At 47.4% G+C, this 22,898-nt stretch overlaps 1 pseudogene; it reads left to right on the forward strand.

Moving 5' to 3' along the window:
• Positions 1-214: 214 nt before the first annotated feature.
• Positions 215-7,358, forward strand: LOC118855202 (annotated as a pseudogene).
• Positions 7,359-22,898: the final 15,540 nt, after the last annotated feature.

Here is a 22,898-nt window from a genome sequence, read left to right on the forward strand (position 1 = left end):
ACAGGGGGAGAGAGGGAGAGAGACAGAGACAGAGAGGGAGAGAGAGGAGAGAGAGAGACAGAGAGAGAGAGAGAGACAGAGAGACAGAGAGAGAGGGAGACAGAGAGAGACTGAGAGAGACAGAGCCACAGAGACTGGGGTGGGGTTGGAGAGACAGACAGACACAGGGGAGATCCAGGAAGACACAGACAGATAGGCAGATGCTCTCAGGATCATGGAGCTGGTAAGTGTTAGAGCCAGGTCTTAAACCTGGGTTCTTGAGTCTCCAGCTTCAGAGTTAATTTCCCCATGCAATGTGGCCCTGGAAATGGTGTCATGGCAGCATAGAATGTTAGTGCTGGAAGATGGCATCTAACCCAGTGTGTCATTTGAGGCTGGAGAAGGGGCAGAGCTCTAACAAAAGTCAATACAGCAAGTCAGTGGCAAGCTCAATCAGCGCCGGGATCCTTGTTCATAGAAACTTTGGGCAATATTTTAGAATTGAGTGGCTGATCACCAAAGGCTTTTAGCCTTTGCTGTAACACATGGGACCTGCAGAGTGTGCACAGCTGGGGTACTGCTGCTGCTACAAGTAAAAATAATAGCATCTCACAACAACACTAGGAAGTAGGTGCTGTTACTACCCTCCATTTTATAGATGAGGGAACAGGTAGACAGCGATTAAGTGACTAGCCCAAGGTCTTACAGCTAGGACATGCGGAAATTGCCTGTGTTGCTCACCCCTTGTCCCAGCTCTGCTTCTTCCTGGATTTGGAGCCCGATGGGCCTCATTTCAGGTTCTCCTGTTTTTCTCCCTGTGTGCTCTTAGGAAAGTGATTCTTTGGGCCTTAATTTCTCTGTCTGTAAAATGAGGTGGGGGTTGGAACCGCCAGCCTCTTTCAGGTCTGAGGCTGTGGCGCTGTGGCCTCAATAGGATCTTGTGCTTTGGAATCGAAGGACCCAGCATTTGTATCCTGACCCTTCCTTTCTTATGTGGACTGAGAAGCAAGCCCCTCCCTCTCCCCTGGCCTCACTTTCCTCCGCTGTAAAATGAGGGGGTTGGAATTGATGATCTCCAGTTGTGACTCTTGAGATATTTCTGCTATCCTTGCAGACACTCAGAACACGGGAGTCTCACAACCTTACAAGGTGCCAGCTACAGGAGGCAGTGCTTCTGAAGGGGACCCAGACTTCTCTTCATCAGACAGGATCAGTCTGGTTCCATGGCCCATCCAGGTCCCCGGCCTCTTCCCTTTTAGCATCTTTGGACAGGTCACAGGGGGCTTGCAGTGGGAAGAGGAGCTGAGGATAGTGATTCCAGGGAAGGGCCCACAGGTCTACAAGACCATCCACCCAGCCCAGATTGCAATCCCACCAAAGGGAGTTTGACTTGAGGGAGGGAGAAGGCAGGAAGTACCAGGGAAAGGGGCAGAGTGAATGAGCTGAAGATTGCCCGAATTTGTCAGCTCTGGCATCCAGAAGCCATATGGCAGTGCCATCTCACTGGCCGCCTAGGCTTCCAGCCGCTTGTCCCAGCACCCTCCAGCACACCATGGGGAAGATGAAGCTTACATCACCAGAAAGAGGTCTGGCTGCAAGAAATGAGAAAGAGCCCATCAGTCCAACCATGGCTTGGACAAACTGGGGCAAAGGATTGTAAAGGGGGGAGCTCTGTAATACCTCTCTTTACACCATGTTCCAGCTAGCCTGCTCCTCTGCTCCCTCAAATCAGCATTGGACAGTCAGGTATTGTCTAGACATGCCAGGGCCTTGTGCTTCCTGATGAGATAGAAAGATACAATGAAACAGAACCTGCCCTCAACGTGCTTATTGGGGAGAAACAATTTATACACATGAAATACAAAGTAATCCAAGGGTGCAGGGCACAGAGAAAATTCAAAAGAGTGACTTGTAGACAACAAAACAGGAATTCCAGAGAGCATATTGGGAGAATGGGAGAGGGATGGGGCAGACACAGATGGGTATGAGAAGGTGCATGGGGGAGGGGTGGAGCTGTTTAGAGAAGAAAGCTTGAGCCCAGGCAGCTGATCTCAGAAGCCCTAGTGGGGCCAAGGGCCAGAAGATGGTCACACCTTTCACAGTAGCAAAGAAGGAGACTGAAAGCCGGAGGGGACAGGGCACAGCAGCAGAACAGATTTCCATGAAGGTCAAGGCAGGGGATGGTGGAGTCTTGGGCCCAGGCTGGTTACAGAGGAAGGATGCATGTTTGAGGCACTTGCCCTCAGCCAACTCAGCTCTTCCCTGCACTAGGACTGCTTCTGATCTTGAGTGTCTTCTCCCAAGATGGAAGAGGCTCTTTGTTCCTAGGCAGGTAGTCAACATGAAGTGGGAGCCTTCCATCTGCTCCCCCAGCATCTTTACTCAAGATCCTCTCCATCCTTGGAATGCCTTCCTAACTTCCATCTCTCAGAATCTCTGACTTTCATCAAGTCTCAGTCCAAGTGCTCTCTCCTAGGGAAAGGCTTTCCCCAGCTCCTTCACCCCTTAGTGCCCAAATAATGGTGTAGACAAGCATGGGTGTGTTGTATCCCTCGGTAGAATGTAAACTCCCTCAGGGCAGGGATTGTTCTTTGTATTGCCTTGGTAGCCCCCACCCCCTGGCACAGTGCCAGGCACAAGAGTAATTCACTGAATGCAATTCAGCGAAAATGTATGAAACATCTTCTGTAAGGGGTTGTATGTTAAACACTGAAGAGCCAGTGACAAGAAGGAAATTGTCCATGCCCTCAAGGGCTGAGATTCTACTGGGCAGATGCAACATGGAGAGATAATTATAATAAATTATTTGCTACAATTGTATAATATTTAAAATATAAAGCAATTATGATAAATTATTATAAAACTAATTATAATAAAATATATTATGGGACCTTGGGGAAGGAGCATGGTGGATGTGAGAAGCTATGACATTTAGCCAAGGAGGAAATGTGAATGGGGGTAAAAGGTATCTGGAATGCAGAGCCAAGATGGCGGCTGGAAAGCAGGGACTTGCTTAAGCTTCCCCCCACCCAGGTCCCTCCAAACACCTATAAAAAATGTCTCTGAACAAATTCTAGAGCTGCAGAACCCATGAAATAGCAGAGGGAAGCAGGGCTCCAGTCCAGGACAGCCTGAATGGTCGCTGGGTAAGGTCTATCACACTGTGCTGAGAGTGGAACAGGGCAGAGCCCAGCATGGGCTGTGCCAGCACCAACCAGACTGAGCGCCAGGTGGAACAGGTGTAGTGCCCAGAATCAGTGAGCTGTGGCAGTCACCAGACTTCTCAATCCAAAAACGCCAAAGACAACAGAGAAGGTTAGTGGGAAAACCTGCTGGGACAGAGTGAAAGGAGTTCATGGTCGGCTGGAGGTGGTGAAGCTCTGAGGCTGCTTCCAGAGCTACAGCTGCAGTTGCTTCCAGCCCCAGGCCCACCTGGTGGGAGGAATTAAGCTGCAGATTAGAGCGGGAATGCAAAGTCTGCTTTGCCCTGCCTGGATCTGGGCCGCAATCCTGGTTGGTGGTTCTTGGGGGAGAAGGAGTGCTGGTGTGGCAGAGCTTGCTGTGTAGAAGTAGCTCTGAAAACAGCAGCGCAGCTTCTCAAGCTTGGGACAAAGTCCTCTCTACTCTACAAACAGTCAAACCCCGACAAAAAGCTGAAGGGTCAAGTAGTTGCCTGGGAACATGAACAGACAGCGAAAACAGTCTCAGATTCAGACTCAGACTTTGGAATCTTTCTTTGGTAACAAAGAAGACCGAAACATACAACCAGAAGAAGTCAACAAAGTCAAAGAGCCTACATCAAAAGCCTCTAAGAAAAATATTAATTGGTCTCAGGCCATGGAGGAGCTCAAAAAGGATTTGGAAAAGCAAGTTAGAGAAGTAGAGGAAAAATTGGGAAGAGAAATGAGAGTGATGGGAGAAAACCATGAAAAACGAGTCAATGACTTGCTAAAGGAGACCCAAAAAATACTGAAGAAAATAACACCTTAAAGAATAGACTAACTTAAATGGCAAAGGAGCTCCAAAAAGCCAGTGAGGAGAAGAATGCCTTGAAAGGAAGAATTAGCCAAATGGAAAATGAGTTCCAAAAGACCACTGAAGAAAATGCTACCTTAAAAATTAGATTGCAGCAAATGGAAGCTAGTGACTTTATGAGAAATCAAGATATTATAAAACAGAACCAAAAGCATGAAAAAATGGAAGACAATGTGAAATGTCTCATTGGAAAAACCACTGACCTGGAAAATAGATCCAGGAGAGATAATTTAAAAATTATTGGACTACCTGAAAGCCATGATCAAAAAAAAGAGCCTAGATATCATCTTTCAAGATATTATCAAGGAAAACTACCCTGATATTGTAGAGCCAGAGGGTAAAATAGAAATTGAAAGAATTCACCAATCACCTCCTGAAAAAGATCCCAAAAAGAATACTCCTAGGAATATTGTCACCAAATTCCAGAGCTCCCAGATCAAGGAGAAAATACTTCAAGCAGCCAGAAAGAAACAATTTGAGTATTGTAAAAACACAATCGGGATAATACAAGATCTAGCAGCTTCTACATTAAGGGATTGAAGGGCTTGGAGTATGATATTCCGGAGGCCAATGGAGCTAGGATTAAAACCAAGAATCACCTACCCAGCAAAACTGAGTATCATGCTCCAAGGCAAAATATGGATTTTCAATAAGATAAAGGACTTTCAAGTTTTCTCAGTGAAAAGACCAGAGCTGAATAGAAAATTTGACTTTCAAACACAAGAATTAAGAGAAGCATGAAAAGGTAAAGAAGAAAAAGAAATTGCAAGGGACTTACTAAAGCAGAACTGTTTTGTTTACATTCCTACATGGAAAGATGATGTGTATGATTCATGAGACCTTAGTATGAGGGTAGCTGAAGGGAATATACATATATATATATATATATATATATATATATATATATATATATATATATATATATATATATATATGTGTGTGTGTGTGTGTGTGTGTGTGTGTGTGTGTGTGTATATATATATATATATAGACAGAGGGCACAGGGTGAGTTGAATAGGAAGGGATGGTATCTAAAAAAATAAAATCAAATTAAGGGATGAGAGAGGAATATATTGAGAGAGGGAGAAAAGGAGAGATAGAATGGGGTAAATTATCTCACATAAAAATGGCAAGAAAAAGCAGTTGGTTGGAAGGGAAGAGGGGGAAGGTGAGGGGGAATGAGTGAATCTTGTTCTCATCGGATTTGACCTGAGGCGGGAATACCATACACATTCATTTGGGTATCTTACCCCACAGGAAAGAAGGAGAAAGTCGATAAAAAAGGAGGGATGATAGAAGGGAGGGCAGATGGGGGAGGAGGTATTCAAAAGCAAACACTTTCAAAAAAGGACAGGTTCAAGGGAGAAAATTGAATAAAGTGGGACAGGATAGGAGGGAGCAAAATATAGTTACCTTTTACAACATGAGTATTGTGGAAGGATTTTGCATAATGATACATGTGTGACCTATGTTGAATTGCTTGCCTTCTTAGGGAGGGTGGGTGGGGAGGGAGGAGGGGAGAGAATTTGGAACTCAAGTTTTAAAAGCAGATGTCCAAAAAAAAGAGTTGTTTTTGCATGCAACTGGGAAATAAGATATACAGGCAATGGGGCATAGAAATCTATCTTGCCCTACAAGAAAGTAAGGGAAAAGAGGACGGGGGTGGGGGGAGTGGGGTGACAGAAAGGAGGGCTGACTGGGGAATGGGGAAATTAGAATATATGCCATCTTGGAGTGGGAGGGAGGGTAGAAATGGGGAGAAAATTTGTAATTCAAAATCTTGCGGAAATCAATGCTGAAAACTAAAAATATTAAATAAATATTAAAATATTAAAAAATTAAAATAATAAAGAAAAACTAGGAAAAAAAAGTATCTGGAAGATAGCATGGTCTCACCTAAGTGCTTCCTGGTTCCCTTGATGTGGCAGGAGGAATGAGGAAGGCCTCCAGCTTGTTGGGTGGATGCTTTGGGACAAGTTTGTGGAGGGTGTAGACCACAGTGGCACAGGATCTACACCGTAGGAAGGATGGATCACAGCTCCATCTGGACGTCAAGTCCAGTGGAGTGGTAGGCACTGCTAGGCCCCAAGGATATATTGACAAAAGTGAAACTGTCCTTGCCCTCCAGTTTCCAGTCTACTGGGGGATCTGACATGCATGACTCTGCACATAAGCAGAAATGCAACCATGAAATCCAGGTTAAAAAAATGCAGGAGAGAAAAAGGGGCCAGAAGGAGTCACAGAAACAAACAGGACCTTTCTGATGATTATTTTGTTAAAGTTAATATGTAGGGTTTTTAAGCCAAACATAAATAAGATGGAGTTTATGACTAAGATTTTTTGGGTTTTTGGAAAGAGATGACTGGGGTCCGTGTGAATGAGCAGCACCAATGACGGCAGCTGTGCCCCCCTGGGGCTCTTCTTCCCTCTCCATACCAGGGCCCTCTTCCTTCGTCTTCCCAGTCTCTTCTTGCAACAATTCAGTCTGATTCAGATTCAATTCAGTTCAACACGTAGTCAGCCTTTAGTGGATGTAGGACACCAGGTTATAAAGTCTCCCATTTTTGGAGTCCGTCCTTGAAGTCTGCACAGAGCTCTTTAAATACCCCTCAAGTAGTCCAAATATCTCCATTTTGCAGAAACCAAGCCACATATGGGTTAAGTGACTTGTCTAAGGCCATGTTGTTGAACCGAATATGGGTGGTGTGCTGTACACCACCACTGTGGGCACCCTGAAAAAATTCCCAGGCTCCAAGCTGGCAGGAATGTTCAACACAACCAAGCCTCCTCGGCCTGATTCCCAAGGCAGAATCTTCATTGATCGACCAGGCACCCATTTTCGACCCACCCTAGAATATCTCCGCAGTAGACAGCTGCCTACAGAGAGCATCCCAGAGGTATATAGAGAAGCCCAATTCTATGAGATTCAACCCCTGGTCAAGCTCCTAGAGGAAACACCCCAGATCGTTGGTGAGCAGGTAGCTAGGAAACAGTTTTTGCTCTGAGTACCAGGATACAATGAGAACCTTGAGCTCATGATCTGGATTGCCAGAGCAGAGGCTGTGGCAGCTCGATGTTCTGGTGTAGTGGTATGTGCAGTGCGAACTGAAGAGGATGCCGCTCGCTGTCTTGATGCCTTACAGATTCTGGAGACAGACAAGAGATCAGTGGTCAAGTTTGGGCCCTGGAAGGCATCGCCAGCCATCACCGACCTGTTGGATTGTGTCAAAATGGACATTGAAGCTCAGGGATACTGTATTTCTTACCAGCCCTATGCAGCTGAGAAAGGATTCTGAATCAAGTCCTCTGATTACTTTTATAAATTCATTTTCACCTGGTGGTGACCCCCTTCAGGGGTCTAAGGACTCATACTTTTGGCTAGGGATGGGTGCTTATAGAAATTGTTAAATCACTTAAGTGAAATAAATTAAGAAAGTAAAAACTAAAAAAAAAAAAAGGAAAAAAGTAATATTGAAATAATTATGAAAATATTTTTTTAAAAAAGGAAAAAAAAAACAAGTTCATTTCATGGTCTTTAGATTAGGAACCGCTGCTCTCACTCCTTCCCCACACTGCCCTCCTGGGCCTTTGTCAGTGCCAGGATCTGAGGTCTCTGAATTTCATGAGGCCAAACCCAGAACCGGGCACCAAGGCTGTCAGAGAACAACCGGACTTTGTATTGGGGAAGAAAACAGCAGTGGTCAAGGTTTCAGAGATGTCTTCCTCCATCTTTCCCTCTGGGGCTATAGTCCAGCTGAAGTCTGAGGTCACACTGTCCACTTCTCACTCCGGGCCTCCACGGTTCGTACCAGACCTTTGCCCAGGATGGCAAAATCCTCCAAAATGGCCTCCACATTGGGCACTGTCATGAGATGCCCACTGTGTGACACCACCATCACCCCTTGCACACTGGTAACCTGGTAAGTGTCAGAGCCAGAATTTGACTTAAGTCTCCTGAATCTGGGTCCACTGGACTGCACTGTCTCTGGAGAATGACCTTGACCAGAAGCTCCGGGGCCCTTCCCTGTGCCCAGTGTCATCAGGCACTCCCTTGAGGGAGCCAGAGCTGGCTCAGCTGTCTGACAGCATCCTCTGGCCCAGGACTCAGCTTTCTAGCACACCTGAGTGGAGGATACCTGATCTCCTCCCCAGGGGAGGGAGTCTGGAAACAGGAGAGCCGAGGAGTTGCAGACTGGAGGGGTGGAATGGCCCAGCCCTCCCTAAGCGGCTCCTGTCTGCTAGAAGCTCAGGCCTCTCTGCCAGGGCAGGGAACCCAGAGAGGAAACCGAGAAGAATGAGGCATTGCAGTCCCCAGGGAGTAGATGGCATGGTTTCTGTGCCCAGAACAGCATCACGCACCTTGGGGGGACATCCACGTCCCACTGTGTGACCCCTGGCAAACGTCTCACCTTCTCTGTGCTTTAGGGTGAGAAGGATCTTTTTCTGACCTCCCAGTGGGGCTGAGGATTAAAGGGGCAGAGGGAGAGATGTTCTGAAAGAAAAATGGCACCACAGCAGAAGTGATGATTGTCCTGAATAAATCATCTTCGGTCCAAACCTCCCAGATCCAGCCCAGGGCCTTCCCTGCACACAGCTGGAGGGATGCAAACATGTATGCTACTAACCTGGCCTCAGAGGTCTGGAGGCCTGGGTTCAAATCCCTGCTCTGTCCCCAGCTGTCTGTAGGATCCTTGCAAGGCCCTTTCTCCTTCCAGGCCTCATTTCCCTCCTCCTTTACCATGAGAAGGAAAAACCATTTGAGGGGATCTCTCAGGTCCTTCCTTCTGTATTCTAAGGCAAGAGGGATCTAGGCCATCATTTTACAGATGAAGCCCAGAGAGGTCGTGTCTTGTCTGAGGTCACACAGCTATTATTAAGCAGCAAGGGAGCTGGTCTTTTCCATCTCTAATATTCTCTGTTGTAAGGTCTCTCCCAGCTCTGAGGTTCTCTGTCTTGTGTTCTAAAATTCCTCTCATCTCAGACATTGTGTGTTCCTTGTTCTAAGGTCCCTCCCTCCGAGCCCTGACATTCTAGGAGCCTCTGATTCTCTAGGAGTCAGCCATTATCCTTCTCCAACTCAAATGGTGCCTTTCAGGTCTCATGGATAAGGGCGGGCCTCCTGAGCTCGCCGTTTTCTGAAAAGTGACCTTGCAGGGTTATAGAATCTTAGAATGGGAAGAACCTTTTGAGGCCGTGGAGTCCAGCTCCTGAAACAAGAATCCTCATGGCAGGGTCTCAGACAAGTGGTCACTTAGCCTTCCTGCCAAGGCCTCTCCTGCTGAGATTCTCACCCCAGGGGCAGTGAACTTCGGTTTTGAAAAAATGCTTTGCTTACTGCACTCTGATAGAATTGTTTCCTTTTGCACTCCTATGTACTTTATGTTGTGCTTTAAAAACATGATTCTGAGAAGGGACCCAGAGGCTTTGCCAGACACTACTCAAGGGGCCCATAACCCACAAAAATGTTACAGACTCTTGCATCTCCTAGTGACTTGGAAGTCATCCCCCCTGGGGCAGGCCACTCCATTTTGCTTGTTGGTTTGCTTAATTAAAAAAATTCAGTTAACATTTATTTTCTCCCCCTCCCATGTCCTCCTCACCCATTGAGGGAGGGAGAGAGAGACAGAGACAGAGAGAGAGAGAGAGAGACAGAGACAGAGAGAGAGAGAGAGAGAGACAGAGAGACAGAGACAGAGACAGAGACACAGAGAGACAGACAGAGAGACAGAGAGACAGACAGAGGGACAGACAGACAGAGACAGAGATAGAGACAGAGAGAGTGAGAGAGAAAGAGACAGAGACAGAGAGAAACAGAGAAAACTCATATAAGAAAGGGGATGATCGAACAAAATAAATTTCCACAATGGCCATGTCCAGAAACGTGTGCCTCAGTTACCTCTCTCTGGTGGTGGGTAGCATCTTCCATTATTGGACTTCTAAAGTTCTGGTAGGGAAGCTAGGTGGTACAGTAGACAGAGCACTGGGCTTGGAATCAGGAAGACTCATCTTCCTGAGTTAAAATCGGCCTCACACACTAACTAGCTGTGTGACCCTGGGTGAGTGCCTCAGTTTCCTCATCTGTAAAATGACCTGGAGAAGGAGATGCCAAACCACTCCAGTATCTTTGCCAAGAAACCCCAGAGGGCATCACAAAGAGCTGGACATGACAAAAATATCCTAGTTAGTCGTTTCCTTGATCAGAGTTCCTTCAGCATCTTTCCTAAAATGTGGTGCCCAGAACCTGATATCACCGTCTACATGTGGTTTGACTAGGACAGATGACGGTGGGAATGGATCTCCTTCATTCTGGACACAGGTCTTCTCTTGTTGCAGCTGATGATCACATTACTCTTGGGGGTGCTACAGTGCAGGATTGACTCATATTAATTCAATGAACATATGGGAAGGAAGGGAGGAAGGAAGGATGGGAGGGAGGGAGGAATGAAGGAAAGAAAGAAAGAAGGAAGGTAAGAAGGAAGGAAACAAGCAGTCCTTAAGCGCCTACTATGTTCCAGTTGTTGTTCAGTTGTGTCCTACTCTTTGTGATTCCATTTGGGGTTTTCTTGGTGAAGATGCTGACGTGGTCTGTCATCTCCTTCTCCAGCTCATTTTATAGGTGAGGAAACTGAGGCAAACAGGGTGAAGTGACTCACCCAGGGTCACACAACTAGGACACGTGTGAGGCTGGATTTGAAGTCAGGAAGATGAGTCTGCCTGACTCCAGGCCTGGCACTCGATCCATTGTGCCACCCAGCTGTCCCTACTATGTGCCAGGCACTATGCTAACCGCTTTACAAATATTATCCCATTTGATTCTCACAACAACCCTAGGATGTAGGTGCTTTTATTATCCCCATTTTATAGTGGAGGAAACTGAGGCAAACTGAGATGAAATGATTTGCTCAGGGGCCCAGACCTAGTAAGTGTCTGAAGTTGGATTCGAACTCAGGTCTTCTTTTCTGCAGGCCCGGTGGTCTATCCGCAGCACCACCTAGTGGTTTCATAGTCCACCAGACTCCCCAGCCCTTTTTCCTTTCACTGTTTAGCCATGTCTTCACCATCTTGCACTTTTTAAAAAAATGGTTTTTTCCCCAATTACATGTAAAATCAATTTTTAAAATTTGTTTTTTTAATTTTAAGTTCCAAATTCTCTCTTTCCCATCTCTGCCCCCTCCCTAAGATGGCAAGCAATTTGATATAGTTGTATATGTGCAATCACGCAAACCACATTTCCACATTAGCCATGCTGCAAAAAAAGGAAAACACACAGAAAAAAACCTATGAAAAAAATAAAGAAAAGACTAACCTGCTTCAATCTGCACTCGGACTCCATCAGTTCCTCCTCCGAAAGTGGGGGGTGTTTTTCATCATAATTCCTTCAGAACTGTCTTGGATCATTGTCTTGCTGAGAATAACTGAATCATTCACCGTTGATCATTATTACAATGTTGCTGTTACTGTGTACAGCGTTCTCCTGGTTCTGCTCACTTCACTTTGCATCAGCTCATGTGAGCCTTTCCAGGTTTTTCTAAAATCAGCCTGCTCATCATTTCTTATAGCACAATAGTGTCCCATCACAATTATGTGTCACAACTTGTTCAACCATTCCCCAATTGACGGGCTTCCTCTTAATGTCCAATTCTTTGCCACCAGAAAAAGTTGCTATCAATATTTTTGTACACCTAGGTCCTTTTCCTTTTTCTTTGCTTTCTTTGGGGTACAGACCTAGTAGTGGCATTGCTGGGTCAAAGAGCATACGCAGTTTTATAGCCCTTTGGTCATAGTTCCAAATTGCTCTCCAGAGTGGTTGGATCACTTTACAACTCCACCAACAGTGCATTGGTGTCCCAGTTTTCCCATATCCTAGACCTGAAAGTGACCTTGTGTGTTTCAAGAGGTTCAGAGTCCAGCTACAGCAGTGTCTCTTTCCTCCCCCCCTTTCCTTTCTGTCTCTGTCTCTTTGTCTCTCTCTCCCTCTCTCTCCCTGTCCCTCTCCCTCCCTCCTTCTCTCTCTCTCTCCCTCTCTCTCTCTCTCTCTCTCTCTCTCTCTCTCTCTCTCTCTCTGTCTCACTGTCTGTCTCTTTCTCTCTGTTTCTCTCTTCTCTCCCTCTGCTCTCTCTCTCTCTCTCTCTCTCTCTCTCTCTCTCTCTCTCATTCTCACTGTCTGTCTCTCTTCTCTGCCTCTGTTCTCTGTCTCTGTCCCTCTGTCTTTCTGTCTCTGTCTCTCTTTCTCCTCTCTCTATCTCAGTCTCTGTTTCCTCTCTCTGTCTTTCTGTCTCTCTCTCTCTCTCTGTCTCTCTGTCTCCCTGTCCCTATTTCTCTGTCTCTGTCTGTCTGTCTGTCTGTCTCTCTTTCTCTCTCTCTCTCTCTCACACACACACACACACACACACACACACAAACACACACACACTTACTTCTGTATCAGAGAGGGCAGGTATGTGTAGGATGTTTGGCTCAAGCCTCACTGTGTCACTAGTAAACAAATACTTGGAGTGGAGTTTGGACAGTGCAATGCAGAGGTGAAATGTAAAATACCTGATTGGCAGCCTTACAAAACTGTTGTATATTTTGATGAAGTGTAAATATTAGCCTCCCAGCATTTTGTGACAGTAGCTATGTCACTAAATCCTGTTCTGTCAACCCACTCTTTTATATTCAGCATTTCTTGGGTGTGTAGGTATAAATTATTTGTCCCACATTCAATTAATATTTTACACTGAGTACCTTTCTTTATCTCCCCCCTTTTGGGAAAGCCCCCTAGATTTGTGAGCCACAATTTAATTTGTTAGAATTAAAATCATCTCTTGGATGCTGAGCTGGGGGATTTAAAGGGCCAAAGGGTGTGTGACAAGAGAACCCTCAGCCACCTGAGGCCAGGGTCCCTAGGTCCAAACCACCTGATTGGGTATGATCAGGAAGGGCACGTGGGCCCAGTGGTGGTTCCTTAGTCCTATGCCTTTGTGGCTTGAACCACCTCAGCTATTCTCTAAGCCCTGGATTCCTCATTTTTAAGGCCAGGATTGGCCAGAATGTTCTCTAAGATCTCATTTTGCAGCTTGGGGAACTGAGGCCTTGGGAAGGTAATGAGCTGGAAAGAGACCTTGGAGATCTTTTTAGTACAAACTTCTCATTTTACAGATGAGGGAACTGAGGCTCAGGAAGGTTCAATCCTCCCATTTTACAGATGGGAAAATGGAGCTCTGGGGAGGTCAAGGCATGCCTATGGTCACAGAAGTGAGCCCATATCAGAGCTGGATTTGAACCCAGGTCCTCTGACTTCCAGTCCACTGTCTCCTTCCATCACCATTATCACAAAGGAGGTGGCACTGGAGATGAGCCCTGATGTCTGGGTAGGATGTCCCCAGGCAGGAGATGTCCGACTGGTCAGAGGATGGCCTGTGGTGGCAGCTGAGGGAAGGTTTGGAGGAGGCCAATGAGAGAGGCCCAGAGCAGGAAGGCTGGGCAGACCTGGGTCATCACTGGTCAGTAGGGCTGCTTGGGACCAGAGGAGACCTGGGAGGCCCATGAGAAACATGTCTTATCCATCTTTGCTTCTCCCATGATGTCTCTCTCGCACTGGGAAGATGGTAGCCACTTAATACAGAATTATTGATAGAGGATGACAAAAATACCAGAGGCTGCACTCCTGGAGAAAGCCTGAGCCTTAGAGGATTCTCCCGAAGTGTCAAGGGTGGGTCCACAGCATGAGAAGGGCTTGTATGAAAGGAGGCAGGAGGCTGAGCAAGACAAGATATGCCCTGGGCCTCGTCACCAGCTCCTTCCGATCCACCCCTCCCCCCCAAGTACTTCTCTCTTTATTTCAGGAGGTCATAGAGCTGGAGCCCGGACGGGACCTCGGAAGCCAGCTGATACGATCCATTATTTTACAGGTGAGGAAACTGAGGCCCTGGGAGATTGACTTACCCAAGATCCCAAAGGCTCCTCGACCAGAGTCAGAAGGAACCTCAGGGACCATCTCCTCCAACTCCTTCCTTTTATAGATGAGGAAACGGTGGCTCAGGGCTTCAAGTGATTTGCCCGAGGTCCTAGTGGTAAGATTTGAACCCAAGTCCTCAGACTCCCGAGTTAGTGCAGCACCCACAGCATCTCGCTGTCTTCCCCCCTTACACTACAAGCCTATAAAATATGGCAGCAGAAAATAAAGAAAGGCTTTATTTCCCAAGTATTTTCTTTTGTCTCGTACTTCCATTTCAAAGAAGAGGACATACTGGTCTTGGAGAAATGTGAATTCCAATCCTGACTCTGGCACACTCTAGCTGCCAAGGCACTGGTATCACTTCCTCTCTCCCCACTCTCATTTGACCTTGGTTTTCCCATCTGAAGAATGGGGAGAATAAAACCAACGCTACCTCCTGCATGAAGCAGTTGGGAGAAAAGCATAGCCTGTAGAGTGCCGGAGAAATGACAGTTTTTATAACTATTTCTTTTTTGGGTGCTGCCTCAGGCACCCCCAGGGTGATATTCAACCTCTCCCTGGCTGGGCTTGCCTGCTGCCCTGGGTCTTTGTTCAGAGGGAGATTCAGCTCTTTCCAAAGGACTACAGAAGTTTCCTTTCCTCTTCCTCCTGATTGAGAACTGCGCTTTGGGCTCCACTGAGTCAGCCCTTCCTGCAGGCACCTATTGTACACTCACACAAAGAGTTTTCCACCCATTTCTGTAGGTAATTTATGAAATTGGGTGGGGGGGGGGAAAGCGGAATGATTATTATTAACCTGTATTAAGCACCCACAGTGTGCTGGGCGATGAGAACAGTCTGAAGGTCTGAGTCTTTTCAGGAGGAAGACAAAGGGGCCTTCCCAGCGAATGTCTGGGGGTGGCTGGCAGGGGTTGCTATGGCAGTGTCCCTATGTGGGCTGCCACTGGTGGGCCTAGAGCACTGATGGGACAGTGGCATTCTGAATGATGTGACACATTGTCAACCTGACATATGGTGACACATTGGCACATGAAAGGGCCCTTTAGCAGGTGTGGATGTCCCTAAGGCTGCATGATGGATGCTGTGGGTAGCTAGTCAGGGATAAGGACAGCTCCTCACTTATCTGAGTGGTTGATGATATACCAGCAGCATTGGATAGGGCAAAGAGTGATGAACTTGTAGTAGGGAAGAACCTTAGTTTCAATCCTGGCAGGATCTCAGTTTCCCCATCTGTGAAATGACAAAAGCCCACACAAGTCTGGTTTTCAGGGCACATAGGATTCCCAGCAGGGAGGGTAAAGATGATAGGGTGGTGGTGGGGGGTGGTGTGTGCCTACAGCCTGTAGGTTCAGTGGTGCAGTAGGAAGCCCTTAGCTGAGAAAGTGTGAGAACTTTGTTTTCCAGAGACAGATGGAGTTACATACAACTCTGAACATTCCCCTCATTCTCTTTCTGACCATCTGGTGGTGGAGTTACTCTCAGGGAATATTACCCTGGACAAGCAGACATTTACAGAAAGAAGCAGACCAACAAACGCCACTGACACTTTGGACCCAAGCTGGGGGAGTGCCTGGGCACTGGATTCGGTGATGTAGCTGAAAATCAGCTGCCCAGGCCCCAAGATGGTATGAATAGATGAGGGTGAATTTCTGTGTTACTCACTCTCCATATGATTCATCTAGGCATCAGCAGAAAGTGGAGACAGTGTAGGCTTTGGGCAAGATGTGGGACAGGTGGCTCTGAGCAATGGAAGGGAAGCATGACCTCACCCCTACCCCATAGAGCCAGCTAGGCATCTGACCAAGGGCAACTGGAAAAGCTTGCCTTTCCTTTTAAATTGGTATTTGGGAATTTTCCTAGGGAAAAGAGGAGAAGAGGTGTGAACAACTAGAGACATTGCTTGGCACAGTGGGGGTTTGTCTCAGTGACCTGGTAGCGTAGTTGATCACTAATTCCTATCACAAGAGGGATGATGGTGGTGGTGGTGGTGGTGGTGGTGGTAGTGATGATGGGAGAAATAGTGGTGATAGTAGTGGGAGCATTAAAGATGATGGTAAGAATGATGGTGGGGGTGGGGATGGCAACCATGGTGAGAATGATGGAGGGATAGAGATGGGGATAGCCATGGGAGATCATGGTGGTGATGGTGACAATGTGGATGATGGGGGGTACTGATGGTAGAGATAGTGATGAGATTGCGGATGGCCACGAGGGCCAGGATGATGGTGGTAGTGTGTGTGGTAGTCATAGTGGTGATGGCGGGGGTGGGAGGGAGATATTGATGGTTATGATAGTGAGATGATGATGATAGAGGATGACAGTAATGGTGATGATGATGGTGGTGGACATGACCATAGTGGTGATGATGAAGATGATGACGGCAAGGACAGTGATGGTAGTCAAGATGGTGATGATGGAGGTGCTGATGTTGGTGATGATGATGGTGGTGGAGATGACCAGAGTGGTGATGAAGAAGATGATGATGGCAAGGACAGTGATGGTAGTCAAGATGGTGATGATGGAGGTGCTGATGTTGGTGGTGGAGATGACCAGAGTGGTGATGATGAAGATGCTGATGTTGGTGATAGTGATGACCAGAGTGGTGATGATGAAGATGATAATGGCAAGGACAGTGATGGCAGTCAAGATGGTGATGATGGAGGTGCTGATGTTGGCGATGGTGATGATGATGATGGAGGGGATGGGGCTATGATGGTGCTATGCTGGTGATGGTCATGGTAGAGGCACTGGTCATGGTGATGGAGATGATGATAATGGAGGGTGTGGTGAGCGATTAATGAGGATTCTGCAGGTCTGAATTTGAGTCTCAACTATACCATAAACTAACTGTGTGACCTTGGGCACATCACTCAACTTGCTTTGGGCCTCACTTTCCTCATCTTTAAGACAAAGGGATGGAAGTAGATAATTTCTGAGATTTCTTTCTGGTTCAGTAATGAACCTAAGATGGTGATGGGCATAGTGATGGTCATGAGGGTGATACTAATTGCTGGCATTGGAAAGGGTGGGGTGTATAGTGTCCCTAGCCACATCTTTCCTTCTATACTAAGAGATGCCTTGAGGGCCCCATTCTCATTCTGTGTCAGCAGAGTGGGCTACTTACTTCTCACAAGGGTCCATATACACAAAACCATGAGACTTCCATGGGGGCCAGAGGAGTAAGTGAAAGTCTTACGTAGGTCGTAGCTTGGACATCAACGATTATTCTCCCTCTAGCAATAAAAATCCAGAAGAAACCATCCACCTAAAGACAGATGCTTTCCTCTCAGGCAGAAGTTGTCTAGTCTTTGCTTTCCAAGGTTCATATCCCTAATGTCGTTCAATTGTTTTCAGTTGTGTCCAACTCTTCATGACCCCATTTGGGGTTTTCTTGACAGAGATATGGGAGTGTTTCTCCATTTCCTTCTCCAGCTCATTTTACAGATCAGGAACTAAAATAAACAGGGTTAGGTGACTTGCCCAGGGTCATACAGCTAATAAGTATCTGAGGCCAGATTTGAACTCAGGAAGATGAGTCTTCCTGATTCCAGGCCCAGAACTCTATCCACTGTGCCACCTAGATGTCCCTAATCCCCCAGCTCTTCCCTACTTGCTTTACACCCCTGAGGTCTGGGCACTTTGAAAAGAGGTGTGCTATACCTTCCTTCATCTGTACTTGGAGGCCTTCATTCTCTCTTTGTCCCCTGGGCCTCAGCACTGCTGCCAGACTCCTTCCTGGCAGCTCCCACCCTCCACTAGGGACTGAATAAGTAAGCAAGGCCTCAGGCAGCAGCTAAGTAACCATTTACACACACACACACACACACACACACACACACACACACAGACATGCACATACACACACACAGATACCCACACATACCCACATACCTCCCCCGAACACATACCCACACCCCCATACCCTCCCCCCCACACCCATACCCACACACACACACACACACACAGACACACACATATAGACATCCTCCCACACACCCCACACACATACCCATACCCACACCCACAGAGACACACACACACCCCCACAAACACACGCACACATACCCTCCCCCCCCACACACACACGTACACACATACATACACACACATACCCATAGATACCCACACCCACACATACCCACACCCGCATACCCTCCCCCCCCACATACCCCCGCACACACACACATACCCATGCCCCCACACCCCCACCACACACAGAGTCGGCTCTCCTGACTCCTCATGGCAGGGATGCACAAATGTTCTCGTTGCTCAGCCCTCTCTGCCCTCTCTTTCTCCTGGCCTTGGAAGCATCTTCTTCTTTCTGTTCCTGCCCAGTTGGATGACTCTCCCCCATCCCCAGACTCCCTAGGCCCTTCTTCATAGTTTTCATCTCTCCGAATAATGAAGTCCAGACTCTGAACTTGGTTTCGTTCCTACATAAGCAAGTCTGTTTGTATAAGGGGTGATTATGGCAAGCTGTATAACTTTCAAAGTCAAGAACACGCTGTACAGAGGGAGATAGTTTGTGGATCCCATCACCACGCTGATCTTGGGCCTACTCTCCTTAAATCCTGGGTAGGATGGAGTAGAAAGTTCAGTTCAAATGAAAACAACAAATGAAAAGAATGAATGAATGAGAAAGCACTAAGGAGGAGCTCACTGGGTGCCCAGCACTGTGCTGGTACAGGCTTAGCTCTAGCCAGAGGACCTGGGTTCAAATCCTACAGTCACTTAGCCTTCCATGGGCCTCTGTTTCCTCATCTGTAAAAGGATGGGATTGGCCTTCCAGCACCATATCTATGAAGACAAATCCACAAATGCCCCACAGGACCTTACCTTCTAACAGAGGGAGACAAAACACCCGGAAAGCCGGGGAGCTCCAACTACCGATAGTTAATGTATGGACTGGATCTTCCTTGTTGGATTGGAAGCTTCTTGAGGGCACAGTCTGGTTTCCATTTTGGTTTTTGTGTCTATAGTTCTGACAACGTGATGGTCATGAGCTGACCTTGCTATCACAAGGCCTGATTTCAAGTCTCACCTTTGACATACACTGGGCAACTCACCTTGCCTCTAAGATCATATGTCGGTGTCCAGTGGAGAAAGTGCTTCTCCCGGGGGTCCCTGAAGCCAATGAAATCACAGGTTCAGACTTCACCCCACCAAAAAAAATTCCTCAAAATGACCTGTACATATCTAATAAATATTTGTTGTTGAAATGTGTAGTAATAATAATGATCATGGGTGGTGGTGATCATGATGATGGCAGTGACGGTGGCACCTTCCAGTAAAACTGGCCTATCTGCTGTTCCCTAACCTGGATATGTCGTCTCTTGCCACCATGACTTTGCACAACTTAGGCCCCATGCCTGACATGCCCTTTCTCCTCACCTCTGGCTCACCTTATGGGTGACCTTTTCTGAACTCCTGGATGGTTAGTCCTCCCTCCCTACATAATGATGCATGTGTGTCTCATGTTTTCTCCCAGTAAAGCACAGGCTTCTTGGGAACACCACTTCCTATTTGTCTCTGTGTCCCCAATGCCTGGCATACAGAATGTGCCAAATAAATGCTTGTTGGTTGAATTGGACGATGGCAGAGGTGTCTCTCTCGGTAATAGTTAAGAGGCCGACAATGACGGTGATTCTGTTGATAATAGAGATGATGGTGGATGATGTTACCCCTCACGTTCATGGTGGCCGAGGTGATATTCATGGTCATTTAGCAGGATGATGGAGGTAATGGCGAGAATTGAGCATGATTGAGTGGCTCCAGGATGGCCATTTCCTTCTCTTGTTTCTCACTTGGCCCCCAACCCTTGGTCTCGTGTGTCACCGGGAGCCTGTCACACTCAGGTTTCAATAGCTGACACTGGACGGAATATTGAGTTGCTCGTCTTGGGAGCATCTGAGAAGCAGGTCATCTCTCAGCTCTGGTTTCTAGCCTGGCCCCTTCAGGAGAACCACCTCAGCTGGCAGCTCTTCCATGTTCTGGGGGTAGGAGCTTAGGTAGAGAGCGTGAGCTCACAGGGATAGGCAGCCTAGGATAGCAAGGACAGCTCTGGTCTTGAATACCTGGGTTCACTTCCTATCTCTGACACTTATTAGCTGTGTGACCCTAAGCACAGCTTAACTTAACTTTTCTGTGCCTCAGTTTCCCCATCTATAAAATGGGAATAAATAGTTCATTCATTGCCCACCTCACAAATTTGCTGTAAAGAAAGTGTGTAGCTCAGGGTCGGTTGAATGGAAGGAGATACATCAAATATGTACTATCTACAACATCTTTTGGTTCCATTAATATCCCATCAAATAAAATTCTCTTTTTCGTTTCAGTGTTTTAAAAAAGTTGTTAACTCTAGCCTTGTACATCATAGAAACAGGCACTATTTTCATGGGGGTGGCTGAACTTTTTCAAGGAAGATATTGCTCTGAGCCCAAAGTGACTACTTTGTGTTGAAATCTCTAGCCATAAATCTTCAGGAACTTTAGGTAAGCTGCTCAGTGGATCCAGGGGTGCTTTTGCCTTCTGCCTTCTGAATGCCATCTTGTTTCTGAGCTCCCAGGATCATCCCACATGCTTGAGACACTGTAAACATTAAAAAGCCTGGGTGGGTCAGACCCCAGCAAGGGACATCCCTGGTGGTGGTGCTGCTGTTTATCCAGAAGGCATGGGGCTGGGTAAGACTTCTCACGCTTTCTCAGAGTGTGGGAGGAAGGAGGTGGGGGGAGGACCTAGGTCGCTTCAATTCTCCAGGTTGAACCCTTTCCACCTTGTTTTATTCAGTGGTGTGTTATCCAAAGGGCATACTAGGCATATGCCTAGGGGTGCCTGGAGTCCCCACCTTAGCCTTGGGCTTGAGAATTTTCCTGTTTCAAGGAGTGGGGAACCTGTGGCCTTGAGGCCACATGTGGTCCTCTAGGTCCTCAAGCACAGCCCTTTAAGAGAATTCAGTCAAAGGGCCGAACTTGAGGACCTAGAGGGCCACATGTGGCCTCGAGGCTACAGGTTCCCCACCCCTGGAGCTCTAGGGCCAGCACATAAGAGCTTTTCCCTCTAAATCCACCACCACCCCATCTTGGAAACTGGGCCCAGCTAAGAGGCAGGAAGGAATGAATAAATGACTTCTTAGAGTCCAAGATACAGGCAGGGAAGAGGATTACAGACCCTCTGAACTCACAAGATCCAAGAAAAAGAGGAAAATGACAAAGAAGTGAATAAAGAAACAATGCATTTTCTAGTCTCCATTGAAATATCTCTCTGTATCTTAGATAAAATTATTGATATCTTCCATTTTAACATCTATAGAACTCCCTCTAGATTATCCTCTCCACCCCTGCTCCAACCCTGCTCCACAGACTCGCAGGACTGGAGAGGACAGGCAGCCCAATCCCCGGCGCGGGGCAGGAGAAGGCAGCCCGACGGAGCCAGGTCAGGAGGTGATAGCCGGCTGGGCAGTCTTTTGCTGGGGGGAGGTGGGGGTGGGAGGAAGGACCCTCAGCTCTGTCGGTTCCTTGCATAAGGTCTCATAATAAATAGCAAAGCCAGTCATCAAACCAAGGTCTTCACCTCCTGAGCCTGATGCCTTTCACCTTTGGCTGTGCCATCTGGAGTCTGAGTCCCAACTCTGGTGCATCCTGGCTAAGAGACCATCAGTAAGCATTGAACCTCTCTAAAATCATAGGTTGCAGGTGGGTTGCTGACCTGTATCAGTGGAGGGAACTTTCACACTGATGAAATCATGGACCTGGACTCTATTACCTCCCCACCACAAAAATGGTTAAGGGAGCAGAGTCAATCCTCCCTGAGAGGCTATGTAGGAAGTTGACCAGCAATAGTGTGTGTGTGTGTGTGTGTGTGTGTGTATGTGTGTGTTTGTGTGTGTATGTGTATGTATGTGTGTGTGTGTTTGTGTGTGTGTGTGTATGTATGTGTGTGTGTATGTGTGTGTGTGTGTGCTTTGGGGGGCAGAAGAGGGGGACACAAACATATAGGACTAGAGGAGCTTGAATCTCTGATACATTTCCAATGAGGAGAGAGACTGACAAGGGTCTGACCCTTTGGGCACTGCTCATAAGCTCAGCTTCCTCACCAGGGACCCAGCCTATTTTGTGGTGATCCATAGGGAGTGGCTCTCCTCAGAGGCTATGGGCCTCAATTTCCCCATTTTTGGGGGGGAAAGGGATGTGCAGGAGGCCCTGTACTGGGGGTGGCAGGTATTGGTTGGTTCTTCTTTGCAAAGGCCTCAGACCTGCCACGTGGTGCCCAGGTGATTCATCAGCATTATTCCTGTGGCTGGCTGCCTGAGTGGGCCCAGAACATTAGCACATTCTACCTTTCCCCCACAGAGAGGAGCCCAGTGGGAGGCAGAGGTACAGAATTAATCAAGGGGAAGAGAATGGTGTGTGTGTGTGTGTGTGTTAGCACTCCCTGGAGTTTCTGCCTAGGAGCCAGACAGGCCTCTGTCCCAGGCTCTTGCGCTATGGGGCTGAGAGAAGGAAACACAGCCTGCCCACCTCCACTCTATCCAGTGAACCTGTCCAGGAGGGCCTTGATTCACCAGGGCCCATGGAGAGCCCTTAGGACTAAGTTTAAGGAGCACCCTGGGAAGAGAATAATTTTCTTCCCTTCTTCTCCAGAGTGACTCTCTTCCCTCACCCCACCCCCAAACCTCTTTCAACCCTGCTAGCTAAGCTGACTCTCTCCTATCCTTGAACCCGACCCTGACTCTTCCCGGAAGTGCTGCCATATTGTTGGGGGAGGGAGGAGCCAGGACCTTAGGAACTGGGGTCTGTGCACAAGGAAGTGTGTCTGTTTTGAAGGTGATTGGAAGGGCTGGTGTGTGAGTGTGTGTGGGGGGGAAGGGGGGATCAGGGAAGACTGCATGGAGGAGGTGGCATTGGAGCTGGGCCTCCAAGGTAGAGCTGTGCTCACAGAATCAGAC

This window comes from Trichosurus vulpecula, chromosome 6, assembly GCF_011100635.1.
Source record: "Trichosurus vulpecula isolate mTriVul1 chromosome 6, mTriVul1.pri, whole genome shotgun sequence".
In the NCBI taxonomy this organism is placed as follows: domain Eukaryota; kingdom Metazoa; phylum Chordata; class Mammalia; order Diprotodontia; family Phalangeridae; genus Trichosurus; species Trichosurus vulpecula.